At 41.9% G+C, this 16104-nt stretch overlaps 1 protein-coding gene across 4 annotated transcripts in view; it reads left to right on the plus strand.

Moving 5' to 3' along the window:
* MTUS1 (microtubule associated scaffold protein 1) overlaps window positions 1-16104 on the plus strand; it is a 158229-nt gene that overhangs the window by 123933 nt on the left and 18192 nt on the right. The window lies entirely within an intron of this gene.

Raw genomic sequence — 16104 nt, forward strand, 5'->3', positions numbered from 1 at the left:
TTGTGACTGATAGGATAGGCATTTGCTGGCAGCTACCATCTAACTGAGTTAAGGGCTTAGCTTTCCTTGGGCCTTTGACTCTCCCCAACCATTAACTGTCAGGAAATGGCTTCCCCGTCTGTCACAACTGCTTATATCTAACTTAGTTTTAAAAAATGTAATTAAGCTTTCTGCAAAAGTGTGTTTTTGGTGTTTTGTGTTGTACACAATTGAGCAAATGCTTTCTTTGCTGCCCTTTACTTTATTAGTTATACTGAAGTAATTCTGTAGTGTACATCAGGGTTTAATAATGAATAATCCGCACCTGTGAGCGACATAGTTTTATACAAACCTAACTACCAGTGGACAGTGCTATGTTGGCAGTAAGTGGATTAACTAAGCCGACAGGAGAGTGCTCTTGGAGCATCTTCACTAAAGCACATCAGCAGTGCAGCTGCCTGGATACGGTGTTTTAAGTGTACACCTGCCCTTAGGGTACTCTACACACAACTTCATCAGCTAGGCACCGCAGAGTCAAAGGTGCAGTAGAGTACACTGGGGTTGCTCACTTCACAGTTTGTCTGCTGAGCTTTCTGCACACATCAGGGGTTCCATGCATTCCTTTAGCTCCCTGTTTGCTATCTTCCTGTCCCCCCTCTTTCAGAGACTTCCTGCAACTTCCCCACCCTATCCCTCATGCTAGAGGTTCTGGGGGCCTCCATATCAGGATGCCCTTTTTCTCCCGATGCCAAGGCCTGTGTGCATGCCCCTATTCCGCATTTTGTCCTTATTGTTCATTATTCTTTCTATCTGGGAGTGCCATCCGAGGTGTCATCTGAGAGGATGAGTGGGAATATTGTTATGCTCAAAGATGTTAATGGGTGCATCAACCAGTTTGATCTATAGACAATTGAAAAGGAGCTTGATGCTGTGTCTGTGTTAATTAGATGGGAGGGGCTCTGTGTCCCCCATTCCACCCCCTTTTTGTTCTGATTTCCCCCAAAATTAACATGGCTCTAACCATTGAAGCCTAGAATTTTCCCTGAAATTTTGAAATTGATCAGATATGGTCAAAGTCAGAGAGATGTCTTTGAATTGAGTGTAAGATCTGTGCAATCTTGGCCAATAAATGCCAGAAATTTTAACTTCAAATTTCCTTTTTCATCTTTTGCATGAAATTCAATATAAAATGGCAAACTTTAATAGGTTCGTACAATGTAGAATTGTCAACGTGTCTCTTTAGCCTTCCTACTGCTTAGTAGGGAAATATGTTTCTTCTACCCTAGGGAAATTATGGAATCTCCATCACTGGAGGTCTTTAAGAACTGGTTAGACAATGTTTACCTATCAGGGATAGTCCTCTTGAGGTCCCTTCCAGTCCTACCCTTCTATGATTCATGAACACTAAAGAGCCCTATTCCCAAAATAAGGCTATGTCTATACTAGAAATGCTACAGTGACATAGCTGCAGCTGTGCCGCTATGGTACAGCCGCTTAATACAGTGACAGAAGGGGTTCATCCGTCGCTGTAGTAAATCCACCTCTCCTAGAGGTGGTAGCTGGGTTGATAAAAGAATTCTTCATCTGCGTCTATACTGCGGCTTAGGTCAGCTTAACTACATTGCACAGGGTGTGAAATTTTTCACAGTCCTGAGCGATGTAGTTAAGCCGACCTAACTTTTGTCATGTAGACCAGCCCTTGAGAAACTCTTAATACTGGAGTTTTAGCTTTGTAGAAACAAGTCGCTTGACATGACGCATCAGTTTTTGAGAGAAGTTAAGACAGACTATCAGATAAACTTACAGAAAAGAAAGTCTCTCACCTTGTCCTTCCATTCACATACCTTTTCAGCCTCCTTTCCCCGTCACATTCATTTGCCTACTGACCTGGTTAAGAGAATTTCTTTAATCATCATAGCTCTTTATTAGGGATGGTAAAACTAGTTTGGAAAAGTGGATTGGGAGGTCAAAACTAGCTTGTATTTTTTTTCCCCATCACCATTTTTAAAAAAAGGATCCTTATGTAGTTGTCTCCTTCTTAGATGACTCTGCCCATAGGCTCTAGCTGCCTCCCTATGACTACTAGTAATCTGGTCGGTCTCTAGCTGGGAAGACTGACTTCAGATCTCATTCTCAAGTACTCCTTTTAGATGGTGTCAAGGTTCCTTCCCCACTCTGAACTCTAGGGTACAGATGAGGGGACCTGCATGAAAAACCCCCTAAGCTTATTTTTACCAGCTTAGGTTAAAACTTCCCCAAGGTACAAACTATTTTACCTTTTGTCCCTGGACTTTATTGCTGCCACCACCAAGCTTCTTAACAAAATATAACTGGGAAAGAGCCCACTTGGAAGCTTCTTTTCCCCCTCAAAAAATCCCTCCAAGCCGTACACCCCCTTTCCTGGGGAAGGCTTGATAAAAATCCTCACCAATTTGTATAGGTGAACACAGACCCAAACCCTTGGATTTAAGAACAATGAAACAGCAATCAGGTTCTTAAGAAGAATTTTAATTTGAAGAAAAAAAGTAAAATCAGGATGGTAAATACCTAACAGGGTAATCAGATTCAAAACATAGAGAATCCCTCTAGGCAAAACCTTAAGTTACAAAAAGACACAAAAACAGGAATATATATTCCATTCAGCACAACTTATTTTATCAGCCATTTAAACAAAACAGAATCTAACGCATATCTAGCTAGATTGCTTACTAACTCTTTACAGGAGTTCTGACCTGCATTCCTGCTCTGGTCCAGGCAAAAGCATCACACAGACAGAGAGGACCCTTTGTTCCCCCCCCTCCAGCTTTGAAAGTATCTTGTCTCCTCATTGGTCATTTTGGTCAGTTGCCAGCGAGGTTGTCTTTAGCTTCTTAATTCTTTACAGGTGAAAGGGTTTTTCCTCTGGGCAGGAGGGATTTAAAGGTGGTTAGCCTTCCCTTTATGACAGATGGGTAGTGATTGGAAAACTTCAGATATGAGTCATCTTGATGTATAATGTTGTAGGGGATTGTTAAACATTCTTTCCCACATAAATGTTGTTTCTTCAGTACTCCATCCCGCTACCAATGATGAGAGTGCTACACTAGAGACATCATTCCATTACTCTTACTCCTCCTGGTCTTCATGTGACATCCAAAGTGTTAACTTCCATGAAGTATCAGAGAACTGCAAGCTCTGTTGGATTCACTTACCTTTGGAAAATGCCTGTCATGGGGTGCACCACTCACCGCTGACTGGCACCGCCTCCTGGTCACTTTGAGGATTAGCTCAAGGCCAATGCCACCGCCTGCAGTTTGCATACAGTCGCTCTGACTTGCCATCTGCAGCCCCTCTCTTAGCCTCAGGAACCACCACGTCCTCTTCGTGACTCAGCCCTCTGGCTAGGTCTCGCTGTTTCTCCCCCATTCCAGGTGTGGGAGGTATCACTGTATAATAGTCTAGCCACTTCCTCGGTGATGAGTGGGGCCCACTCGTTTCTCTGGGTCCCAGACCAGGGACCCTGCAGATGGCAGCTTCCTGTTGTGCTTCCTTACGTTCTTTCTATGCTGCTACAATTCCCTGAGCCGCTTTCCCATAGACCCAGCATCTTCTCCGTCCTTGCCTCGGGGCATTCAGCTACCCAGTCACAGCAGCCAGTCAGGAGCTCCCTCTTGCTCCCCCAGTCCCTGCCATCAGCTTTTCTGTCCAAGGTGCTACCTTCCTGCAGCCTACTAGGAACATAGTCCTCACTCTTTGGTCTCCCTGCAGCAACCATCCCTGCTCTGCCCTGCAGCTCCTCTTATATGGGCCTGCTAGACCCAGATTGGCTGCTTCCTTCAGCCCTTCTCTAATTGGCTGCACTCCATGGAGCCTCACTGTGCCACTTGGAGTTCTAGCCTCCACTGTTCCTTCCTGGGGATAGGATATGGTAGGACCCCGGAGCCTCCCTTAACCCCTTCCACTTCTGTGTAGGGTGAATACTACATCACAGTGGCTAAATCTTACTTTCAGCAAAGCATACCTTAATGCAACTTCCTGAATTAAAAAGTGACTCTATACACCACGCAGGTCTAAGAAAACAAACTTTCCCCCTCCTACCCCCCCAATCATGTGAAAGGGAAAGGATTTAAAACCTACAGGGGAAAACTAGCGTGACATTCAAAGTCTTCTGGCTTTTAACAGGCTTTGTTTGAGAAAGTCAGGATCCAGCACTTGTGGTTGAGGTGAATGAGCAACACTCGTAAGATATTATGGTCAACTAACACTAACAGCAGCAGCAGTAGTAGTAGTAGAAAGAGCTGAACTACACTAAGACTCACTTAGGCTGCTTTAAGATAAGTATTCAAAGTACTCAAAGATGTGCAGGATGCTACAAGCACAGTTTAGAACTAGAAAGCCGAAGATAGTTCAATACATTCTCAATTTTGGACAGATGTTAAAAGTTCTAGTCGTAAGCTCACTTTTCGTTAATACATTTTTTTTAAATTTGAATGGTTTGAGGGCCTAGTAGCTTAAATTTGGCAGTGTAGAAGAGGAATCAACAGATGGATAGCAGTTTAATGTGGTATGTACACTTTGGGTTGTCTTGTCTTAGACAGATGTCATCTTCCACAAACAACTAAAAACTCCTGCAGCATACATTCCACAAAACTTTGAGCCTTAAATTTCCTTCTTTAAAACTTAATTAATCTTTAGCCTGTATACTTGTCTTGCAATACCAAATTAATCTTGTTGCTGAGCTTGTTAAGCAAACTGCTATATTCTAGATTGTCCTTTTATCTCTTTTCCAGGGTAATTTCAGCTTAATTAAGGTATTCAGGTGGTGATACTCATGATACTAAGAGGCAACATTTCCTATAACTAGGGTTGGTAGATGGACTATTCCATGCTTTCATGTAGGGGATGGTTGTTGTACATATCTTTTTTCCCCCCTCTTTTATGCAATTTTAGCAGTTAAATATGTTTCTGGAGAAGTGGTCATGGAGATTGAGGTTAGGATTTTCAAAGGAGTAGTAATTCAGTGGAATTTGGGTATCTAACTCAGTCTGCTTTGAAAATCGCAGCCTGAAAGCCTAAACACTGAAACTTAAAATATAGATCTCTTCATTCCAAGGGCCCAGATTAGTCATGTTAAGCTAGTTAGCATGTCACTTTTCTTTCTTTCTTTCTTTTTCTTTTTTTTTTTTTCAGTACACAAGCTAAGGGTGCAAGCTAACTCTTCTTCACCTGTAATACAACATATATTGGAACAAGATATAACAAATAAATAATCTTACATGGGTTAATCTGCCTTTGAAATATGCAGCTCTCCTGCAAATACAAAAGATATATCTTCGCTTACTCTTTTGTCTGCAACTGAGTAAGACCTTCTCCTCTGCAATACTCATCCAAAATAGCATGAGATAAACCTGATTCAACATTATCATTGGCCCTTTAAAAATGGCAGCTCAGGACCTCTTTGTGTCTGATGTGGAGGACTATTTGAATATTTCCTGCCCAGTAAGAGGTGTTTAATAGAAATCTTGTCCTTCACAGTTACTCTATGGCAGTTTACTGTGTTCTCTTAGAATTCATATTTGCTGATTTCTCTTAACAAGGGACCTTTTAAAGTTGGGATAAAAAGGGCATTATTTTAGTGAAGGATTTAGTGAATCTGTTTTGATACTCAGAATAATGGTATTCTCCTTGCAAAGGCATTTTTTTAATGCTATTAATAGTAACTTGATAAACTTGGCCATCAACTGAAAAGTCAAACCTTTGAAGATATGTCTACACTGCAATTAGACACGTGTGACTAGCCTAGCCAGCTGACTTAGGCTCATGGGGTTCAGGCTGCAGGATTGTTTAATTGCAGTGTTGATGTTCTGACTTTGGCTGCAGCCCAAGCTCAGGGACCCTCCCTCCTCGCAGGGTCTTGGAGCCTAGACTCCAGCCTGGACATCTATTCTGCAATTAAACAGCAGCCTGAGCCCAGGTCAGCTGGCGTGGCCCAGATGCAGGCTTTTAATTGCAGTGTAGACATACCCAAAGGGCTAGTCTACCCTGGCAACAATAAAGCACTGCAGTGGCAGTGCTTTAATGTGGGTTGTGTTGTCGAGGCAGAGTGCTCTCCCAGCACTCTCTTTTAAAAAACAAAAAAAAAAAAACAAAAAAAACTACCACCTCCATGAGGGGCATAGCTACTAGCACTGGGGCGTGGTTCCCAGTACTGGTGCACTATTTACACTGGTGCTTTACAGCGCTGCAACTTGCTGCACTCGGAGGGTGTTCTTTCACACCCCTGAGTGGGAAAGTTGCAGCGCTGTAAAGTGCCAGTGTAGACAAGCCCTAAAATACAAAAGTAACTTTTAATCAAGTTCTGAAAAACAGTGTAGCAGATAAATAAAGCATTTATTTTCTCAATTGGTGGTTCACCAAGCACTTGTTAACAGTCCATAGAGAACTGCTTGGACATATGGTGCTGGCTCCCTTTGCTGCCGGTTGCTACATTGTATTAAAAGAACATTTCCTAATATTTTCCTATGTAATTAATTGCTGTACTTGCCTTATATATATGATATGTGATTGCCTTGTGGAGCCCTCCCATTCACTGTCACACCTCCTTTCCATTCACAATATCTCCTAAGATGGGTTCTACGCTACTAAAGTTTGAGAATCTCAGTCTGTTTTGTGACAGTATATACAAATGTTATAATTAAACACAAAGATCTTTCAGAATTCACAAAATCTTCAACTTTCAGGATTCTTTCTTGGTCAGATGAGGGCATTTTTAAAAACTATTTTGTTGGTGAAAAATGACCCCACCCCCCTCCAATCAGTAGCTCCTCTTCTTAAAAAATTATTTCCCATAACTAACTTTAGTACTTTACCCCTTTTAATAAAAGAAGGGACTAAGACCAAGGAGTGTTCTGATAAAATCAAGTTAAAATGCATACAAGTATTTGCAAAAAGAAAAGGAGTACTTGTGGCACCTTAGAGACTAACATTTATTTGAGCATAAGCTTTCGTGAATTACAGCTCACTTCATCGGATGCATTTGGTGGAAAAATTTTTTCAGTAAAGGTCATGGACAGGTCATGGGCAATAAACAAAAATTCGCAGCCAGTGACCTCACCGTGACTTGTACTATATACCCCTGACTAAATCTTGGTGAGGGAGGGGTGCTGCTCTGCGGGGGTGGGCATGGGCCAGCGGCACCAACTGTTGGGGGGGGCTGCCCACCCCCCACTGCTCCGGCTGCCCCCAGGACCGCTGCTCAGGCAGTCCTCCGGGCCAGGTGCACTGGCTGTTGCTCAGGCACTCCCCCGGACCAGTTGCCCAGGGCCATCCAAGCAGCAGCCGATGCAGCTGGTCCCAGGGATGCTGCAGCAGCACGGGTGTGGCTGGCTGTGGGGCCGCCTAGTGGCGGCTGCTGTGGCTGTCCCCAGGGCTGCCTGAGCAGCTGGTCCCTGCGGCCAGCTGCTTGGGTGGCCCTGGGGTCAGCTATACCGGCCAAAGCAGAAGTCACAGAGGTCATGGAAAGTCACGGAGTCCGTGACTTCCATGACACACGAAGCCCTATATATGATACCAAAGTACATAATGGTACTTCTGAAACGATGATTGCTGTGTTAACTTCAGTGCTCTTTTTATATTAACTCGCATGTAACACATGGACATTACCAGGGGATCTTAAACATCTTTATTAGCTATTTCAATGAACAGAGATTTTTGTAGTCTGTAATTTGCCAGGAGCTGACCACTTTTTCCCTCTTTTCATCCCATATTATGCTTGATGCACTCTTGACAACTGCCGCTGCCATTGTAATGCCTCGAGTAGAAGAGAGGAGAATATATGACCTCCTTTGAGGTTTTCTATTTGCATGAGGTGTTCCAACACCTGCTCTTCGAACATAATTGCCCATGTATGAGGGCCAAGATGATTTTGGTCAACATGACTAATCTCAGCTGGTCCAAGAGCAGCAAGAACATGTAATCAGTTTTAATGTTCTGCTGCCAGTGTACCAGCAGCTACAAAAGTAGCTTAAACAATTTTAGCTTATTAAACTAAAAGGGTGTTCTGTAGTTTTTTAAAAAAAAAAAAGCAAAAGCTTGTCACCGTGCCTCAGTCACAGCTAAGGATGCCAAATTCAGGATAGACTGCTGAGAAATAGGACAGACTCATCCCAAACTGGTGATTGTTTTATCGTTAGACTATACCAAGCCAGTAACAGAAGTGAACATCTGTATAATCACAGTGGTTAACAAGAACTCAAAAATGCAGTCTCCTTAGGCATTCCAACCCTTGGCTCACCACCCAGACACTATAATTTTTGATGAGTGGTTACTGAAAACCAATTTCATCAGTTATAGGGTCCTTCTAATCCCAAGGGACCAGCCACCTAGCCAGATCAATATATAACTCGGATCTTACCCAATGCCCACACATATGCCATCCTAAAAAACTATAGGTTTAATAAAAGAAAAGAAGAGTTATAAATGGTTACTAGATCATATACATACAAGTGATTGCAAAGTCCTTAAATCAGGTTTGAAGTAATGGGAATAAACTGCTAGCTTGCAAAATCTCTCTGGAATCACCCAAACAGATTGGGGGTCATCAGTCCTTGTTTAGAGCTTCCTTGTTAGAAATCCAGACCAGAGAAATGAAGCAGGAAATGAAGACTAAATAGATACGTCTCAAATGCCTTTTTATATCCTCGGCCATGTGCATGGAATATTAGTCTCAAATAAAGTTCACAACCCAGATGCATGGAAAATTATTGGCCCAAGATGAGTCCAGGGTCACACGAGAATATCATGTACACTTATATGCTTTGATTCTCAGAGGCAGCCATTGCTCATATTCTTTCTGAAACATCTACAGGAAAGGCTTACTGGGCAGTATGAATTTCTTCAATGGCCTATTGTGAGCCGAGTGTCCTTAATTGACCATCAAAATAACTATCTGGCCTTGATATAAATTCTGTTGGGGCTGGCGGGGGGGGGGGGGGAGGGAGTGTTACCCAGGAACACAACACATTTAAGATGCAAGTACATAGCCAATATTCATAACTTCAGATTCAAAGATGATACTTTGATTTAGCCAGCATAATCATATTTGATAGCCTAACTTTTCCATTGACACCTTACATGATACGCTTTGTATAAATTTATGGAAATTGTGTAACAGTGATATAGATGGTTACCTTTCTTATACACAGCATCACACTCAGCTTGAGCAAAAAATTAAAATTCATAGAAAGTATTAATTATGCTATAGGATTTTTTACCCACTGGAAAAAAAATAGAGCACATCTGGATCAGCACACTTGTGTGGGTCAGAGGAAGGTAGAAAGATGTCTTCAGGTAAGACGCATTTCAGCATTAAATGTAAAAATAAACTTCAAAACAGCAACTAAATAGTATGTACAAATACATAATTTCATATTAAGTACTTGCTGTAGTAATTTCCTCTCATTCCCATTAACAAACCTATTAAGATTTACCTAATTCACTATGCTAGTGTCTTGCTTTTGGTTACTCCCTGTTAAGGAGTTCTCTGAGCACCTATAAATCTGGCACGGTAGTGGATTCTCATGGGAATTAAGTAAACCAGTAAATGACCATAATTTCCTGAAGAAAATTATTTTTGCTTTCAAAGTCATAAAATTGATAGCTTTTAGTCCTTAATTAATCAATCAATTAATATACTTAAAACTGTGCTTATATTGGCTCTTACTGGGACAAGAAGAGAGGCTTGAAAAATACTTGCATGAAAATATCTATGACTTAGGCACAATAGCTGAATAAGTTCAGTTATTATGGTCTGATATATATGGAGGGCAAACTAGGTTTTATAATGTAGGGATCCAGTACATTCTTTTGTAAGCATTTATTATTTGAATTTTTTCACTGAAAACATGAATTGAATCTCTGTGTAAGGAAGAAGAGTCGCTGGCTTTCACAACAGCTTCTTAATGTAAAATCCATAATGGCTGCTGCAGATTATCTGATTCACTTTTCACCTCTAGTAAGCAATATTCATTTGGAAAGGGAACATCCTGAAAACACTTCAGTGTGTACTTGTGGCACTTTAGAGACTAACAAATTTATTTGAGCATAAGCTTTCGTGAGCTACAGCTCACTTCATCGGATGCATTTGGTGGAAAATACAGTGGGGAGATTTATATACAAACACAAAACATGAAACAATGGGTTTTATCATACACACTGTAAGGAGAGTGATCACTTAAGATGAGCCATCACCAGCAGCGTGGAGGGGAGGGGGAGGAGGAAAACCTTTCATGGTGACAAGCAAGGTAAGCTATTTCCAGCAGTTAACAAGAACATCTGAGAAACAGTGGGGGGTCGGGTGGGGGGGGGAGAAATAACATGGGGAAATAGTTTTACTTTGTGTAATGACTCATCCATTCCCAGTCTCTCTTCAAGCCTAAGTTAATTGTATCCAGTTTGCAAATTAATTCCAATTCGGCAGTCTCTTGTTGGAGTCTGTTTTTGAAGTTTGTTTTGTTGAAGGATAGCCACCCTCAGGTCTGTAATCGAGTGACCGGAGAGACTGAAGTGTTCTCCGACTGGTTTTTGAATGTTATAATTCTTGACGTCTGATTTGTGTCCATATATTCTTTTACGTAGAGACTGTCCAATTTGACCAATGTACATGGCAGTGGGACATTGCTGGCACATGATGGCATATATCACATTGGTAGATGTGCAGGTGAACGAGCCTCTGATAGTGTGGCTGATGTGATTAGGCCCTATGATGGTGTCCCCTGAATAGATATGGGGACAGAGTTGGCAACGGGCTTTGTTTGAAGGATAGGTTCCTGGGTTAGTGGTTCTGTTGTGTGGTGAGTATTTGCTTCAGGTTGGGGGGCTGATGTGTAAGCAAGGACTGGCCTGTCTCCCAAGATCTGTGAGAGTGATGGGTCACTTAGGCTTGAATAGAGACTGGGAATGGAGTCATTACACAAAGTAAAACTATTTCCCCATGTTATTTCTCTCCCCCACCCCCCACTGTTCCTCAGATGTTCTTGTTAACTGCTGGAAATAGCCTACCTTGCTTGTCATCATGAAAGGTTTTCCTCCTTTTCTCTCCCCCCCGCTGCTGGTGATGGCTCATCTTAAGTGATCATTCTCCTTACAGTGTGTATGTGTGTACAGTGTGTATGATAAAACCCATTGTTTCATGTTCTCTGTGTGTATATAAATCTCCCCAGTGTATTTTCCACCAAATGCATCCGATGAAGTGAGCTATAGCTCACGAAAGCTTATGCTCAAATAAATTTGTTAGTCTCTAAGGTGCCACAAGTACTCCTTTTCTTTTTGCGAATACAGACTAACACGGCTGCTACTCTGAAATTTCAGTGTGTGTAATGCTTAGTTGGAACCTTGGGATTGATCTTCCAAGATAGCATTTCTCAATCTTTTCAGGTTGCCAACACCTTGTATGAAGCAAACTTTCACATTTCCCTTACATTTGCTATAAAGGGGGGGGAGGGGAAGTATCCGTAATAAGCTTATATAATTTGGATGTGTTCGGAGAGGAGTTGGCAGAGAATGTTTACCCTTGAACGGTGGGGGGAAAAGTGGGTCTAATATTTTCTTTGCTTTAGATTATATTTTCAATGCCTTGTGACCTGCCTGGTTGCCTTTTGTGACTCCCGAGAGCCATGACCCACTAATTGAGAAATACTGTTCGAAAACAGTAGCCATATCCCCAAGCTTATTACACCCCGTGGGATACAGCCATGAGGAAGTGTAGCAGAACCAATTCTTGCCAAAATCTGGCAGAAACATCCATAAGTAAACAGAATACAAGGCTCCTCATGCTCTTGAGCTTCATGCTTCCTTCCCAACTCCCTTCTAGGAAACAAGATGCTATGAATAAAGCCAAATTGTTTGCTTTACAGTATTGCCCGTCCCAAACATTTAAAAATTCAAGTGTCAGACCCTCAGTTATGCTAGAGGTGGAGCAGATGAGCTACTTATGTGAGAGCTAGATTAAGATGGTGGCTGAAGGGAGCCTGGCCCAGCCTGTCTCTTTGACCTCCAGGAGGTGGGAAACTCCTCCTCCACATAATGCCTGAGAGAGGATAGGATACAATGCTGGAGATGTGTACTGGATCTGAGTGGTGTGAAAGTAAGGGGCAAGAAAAGCTTGCTGTGAACAATGGAGGTATGAGTGTTTTTAAAAAAAAGTTGCAAGGATTGTTTTATAATGGGAAAATGTTAGGCAACCGAAGTATCGGGGTTGATACCAGCTCCCCTTATGATAATGGGTAGGGTGTGGAAAATTGTGGAGAGTGATTGGCACTCTTAAGTGGCAGCAAACATTAGATTTGTCTATCTGAAACTACTTTCTAGTTGCTAAATATAGTGTTCCCTATAATAACTGCTATGTCTCCAAGGCTTAAAAAAAATTGCCTTAATGTTACAAATGAAATTGAACTAACTTAGTGGATAAGAGGAAAGCACTTTCTTTCATCTCTGGGTGTTGTGGCATTTATCTACTGTTACATCTATGCTCTGTGGATTTGTAACCATGCATAGTTCAATCTTTTATTGAATGTAATGTGTTAGCATGGTTGATGTATGGAACTGTGGTGGGAAGTGCTTTATGTTGGGGAGGGAAGGAGAGAGGAACAATGAAACAGCAGTGAAACGTGACAATTGTGAAGCATGCTCTTGTTCAGGCAGTGTACTTGGTAAGGGGCTGTGAAGTGTAGGAAAAGCTCAAATAGGCATTTTTATTTATTTATTTATAATGCTGAAGCTTATTCTACCAAAAGAGACCATCCTCCAGTTAATGAAAATGTATTCTTCAAAGCTAACTTTAAACACCATTTGAATAGGCAAAACATTTGAGTTGAACAAACTTCTCCTAGAGAGTCTGAATTAATAAAGAATTTTTTCTAGGTCAGGCTGGGGAATTAATTGGCTTTTTTTCACAGTGTGCCCTTATATTACTTTTGCCAGATAATATTCTGAAGAACTCTATGCTTTTTAATCTTGTTTTAACATGGTAGGGACTAGGGCTGTGCAAACTAGTCCCAAACAGTTTGAATCTTGCCTGTCTTCTTGTCAAACCACTTAAATTTTTAAGAATTTATTAGCTTTAAAATTTTGATAAATTTCAGTCAGTGGATTGCTTGAAACACTGTTTCCTATGTACTGTTCAATGCATTATTACCTTGGTTGATCACTTTGATCATATGGTACTTCTGTTCCTCTAAAATGGAGAAGGCATTTTATTGATTTTCTCAAGACAACAGTCCGGGATTACTGTGACTGAAAACATTGTAGCCTGGGAGAGCTAGCCTTCACTTTTCTCATCCACATAAAGCAGGCAGTATCCGCCCTGGTCTATTCTACAAACTTATGTCAGTATAACTGCATGGTTCAGAGGTGTGGAAAATCCCTGCCCCTGTGTGACAGATTGACCTAACTCCCTGTGTAGACCGTGCTATGTCAACTGGAGGGCTTCTCCCATCAATATAGCTACTGCCTCTTGGGGTGGTGAAGTGCCTATGCTGATGGGATAAGCTCTCCTGTTGGCAAAGACAGTGTTTTCACTGAGCGCTACACGCCGTGCCGCTGCAAGTCCCCTTCCAAGGTCACGTTACCTCCCTCACCACACTTTGAGCAGACAAAAAGTCCTGGAGTTCTTCAAGGAAAGAGCACCCAGTCCCCTCCTCCTCCTGCTGCTGTTCTGGGTGGCTGCTCTACATCCTGGTAAATGCTTCCTCTGTCCAGGCTTCCAGTTCATACTTGTGAAGAGCCCAGTATTTTGAGGTGCCCACTCTATCCTCATTGTTACCTACCTTTCAGAGGGGTTGCAGGGCTAAGGTCTCTACCCGCTCAGAAGGGAACACTTCTATCAGGTATGTCAATTTTAGGATGGCTGCTGCACTGCTTCTGCCTTTAAATTTATTTTTGGTAAGGAACCCAGCAAAATCCTAGATTTTTTTCACAAAACTTCCGTAAAGAAAACTTCACTCCTATGAAGGTTTGCAAAAAGCAAACACAAAAGGTACATATATAGCAAATAGGTATTTTGTTTCTAAATCACTGCAGTGTTGGCAAATAGGTTCCTGACTGTTATCCCAGCTCTGGCAGTGAAAATGCATCATGTGCCTAAACTCAAATCACATGAAACTCTCTATATGGTGTAGAGATTGATTTGTAATCTTCTGTCATGTTTCTTGTTACTGACTAATAAATGCCCTATCTTGCCCCTTCTTCCTGCCCACAAACCTACACGCTCCTACTCTATTATACAAATTAGAACAGTTCTTCCTTGGACACTGGAAATAAAGTGAAGTTGCATTATGTGGGATCTCTATGGTATGCATCTCATTCATTCAAACATTTTCCACAAATGCACATCTGTGGATTATCTCAAATTTCAGTGTGAGCTCTTGGTCATCTGGTGACTATTATGGCACTTCCACTTCTCACTAATCACTTGTGTTCAAGAGTGAACTTCAGGATGTATTCACCATACCTTTAAATTTTTTTCTGATTGCTCCTGTAGTGTCAAATCTGCAACCCTAGAAAATTAGTATGACCTTGATGTAAGAGATTTACACCAAGTCAACTAATGCAACTTCCAAAGGTTACTTTTTGTCATAGACATCCAATCCAAATTACAAACTGGCTGAACAAGAACTAATGTGGCTATTCACTAAAGATTTGAGGGTTTTCTTTGACTTCCTCTGTTTTATTAAACAGTACGTATCATCCAAAATACTTGGTGGCAGTTTAAAATGCTATGTGCAATGTATGGATGCTTTTGTTAATATGCAAGTGAAGGCAGCTTCTTTACCTAGAGACAATAGAGACAAATGAATAATCTGGACCATTCAAATAATGAAACGAGATAGGTGTTAAAAAATAATGGAAGAACCAACACAATGGATAATTTGAAACACTTTGCTATGATGCTCTCAAATTAAATAATCCATGTAAGCAATGACTGCTTCATAGCTATCTCTCTCACCACCACGCTATAAATTGAGATCAGAGTTCTGCATGTAACTGTACCAGTGATGTTATCCGCTGGCTCTCTGCCTGCTCCTTTGTATTGTTTTAATGATAGTAACCATCACTACTTACCCTTCCCTCAAAATACAGAACTATGCCAGGCAAATATATTCAGTGGCTTTCAGCTGACATGGTATTGATAAAAATTCAAATGTTTAGCTTGCATTTCCAAAGGAAGGGGATATTGTAACTTGGGAGGAATAAAGACAGATTTAAAAGAACCCTAATGCTGTTAAATGACAACTTTCTTCCTAAAGTAGCATATGAAATCAGGATCAGTTGCAAGCAATAATCAGGAATTTTTGTCCATTTGGGGCAATTATGCAGTGTTGTAGCCATATTAGTCCCAGGATATTAGAGAGACAAGGTGAATGAGGTAGTATCTTTTAGTGGACCAACTTCTGTTGGTGAGAGAGACAAGATTTCAAGCTTGCACAGAGATCTTCTTTAGGTGAGTTTGTGGCAATATCTGTTTGAAGGTGAAAAGCTCAGTTTAAAAATGAATTCTGATCAGCAACCATCCCAGGCAGATGAATGGAGTTGGCAAACGGTTCAAGTCTTTTGAAGATAGGGCTAATTTATGTAAATACTCACTTTACACAACTGCTTGTTACATAACAAAGCTTCAGTGGCTTCACTCATAGTTCACTTGCAGACGGGGTGGCAGGTTTGTATTAATTTTTGGTGGTGCCCAGAACAGGTCCAAGTCTGCTTCCCCCCCCCCCCCCCCCGCGCACATACCTGCATATTGGTGCACATAACAAACTTAATGAGGTTGGGCTGGGGGGGTTTGGGGTGTGGGAGGGGGCTCAGGACTAAGGCAGAGGGTTGGGCTGTGGGGTGGGGCCAGCAATGAGAGGTTCATGGTGCAGGAGGGGGCTCAGGCTAGGGCAGAGGGGTGGGGTGTGGGCTCTGGCTGGGGTGGGGCTGGATATGAGGAGTTTGGGGTGCAGGCAGGCTGCCCCGGGACTGGGGCCAGAGAGGACTCTACAGTCCCCCCAGCCCTCTCCCTGCTGGCAGCATGGGCACCACTGGCCCATATAACTCACTGCCCCTGCTTGCAGAATTCCAAATGGATAGTGCCTAAAACCAGAGTGCAAG

The sequence above is a fragment of the Dermochelys coriacea genome, chromosome 4 (genome assembly GCF_009764565.3).
Source record: "Dermochelys coriacea isolate rDerCor1 chromosome 4, rDerCor1.pri.v4, whole genome shotgun sequence".
Lineage (NCBI taxonomy): Eukaryota > Metazoa > Chordata > Testudines > Dermochelyidae > Dermochelys > Dermochelys coriacea.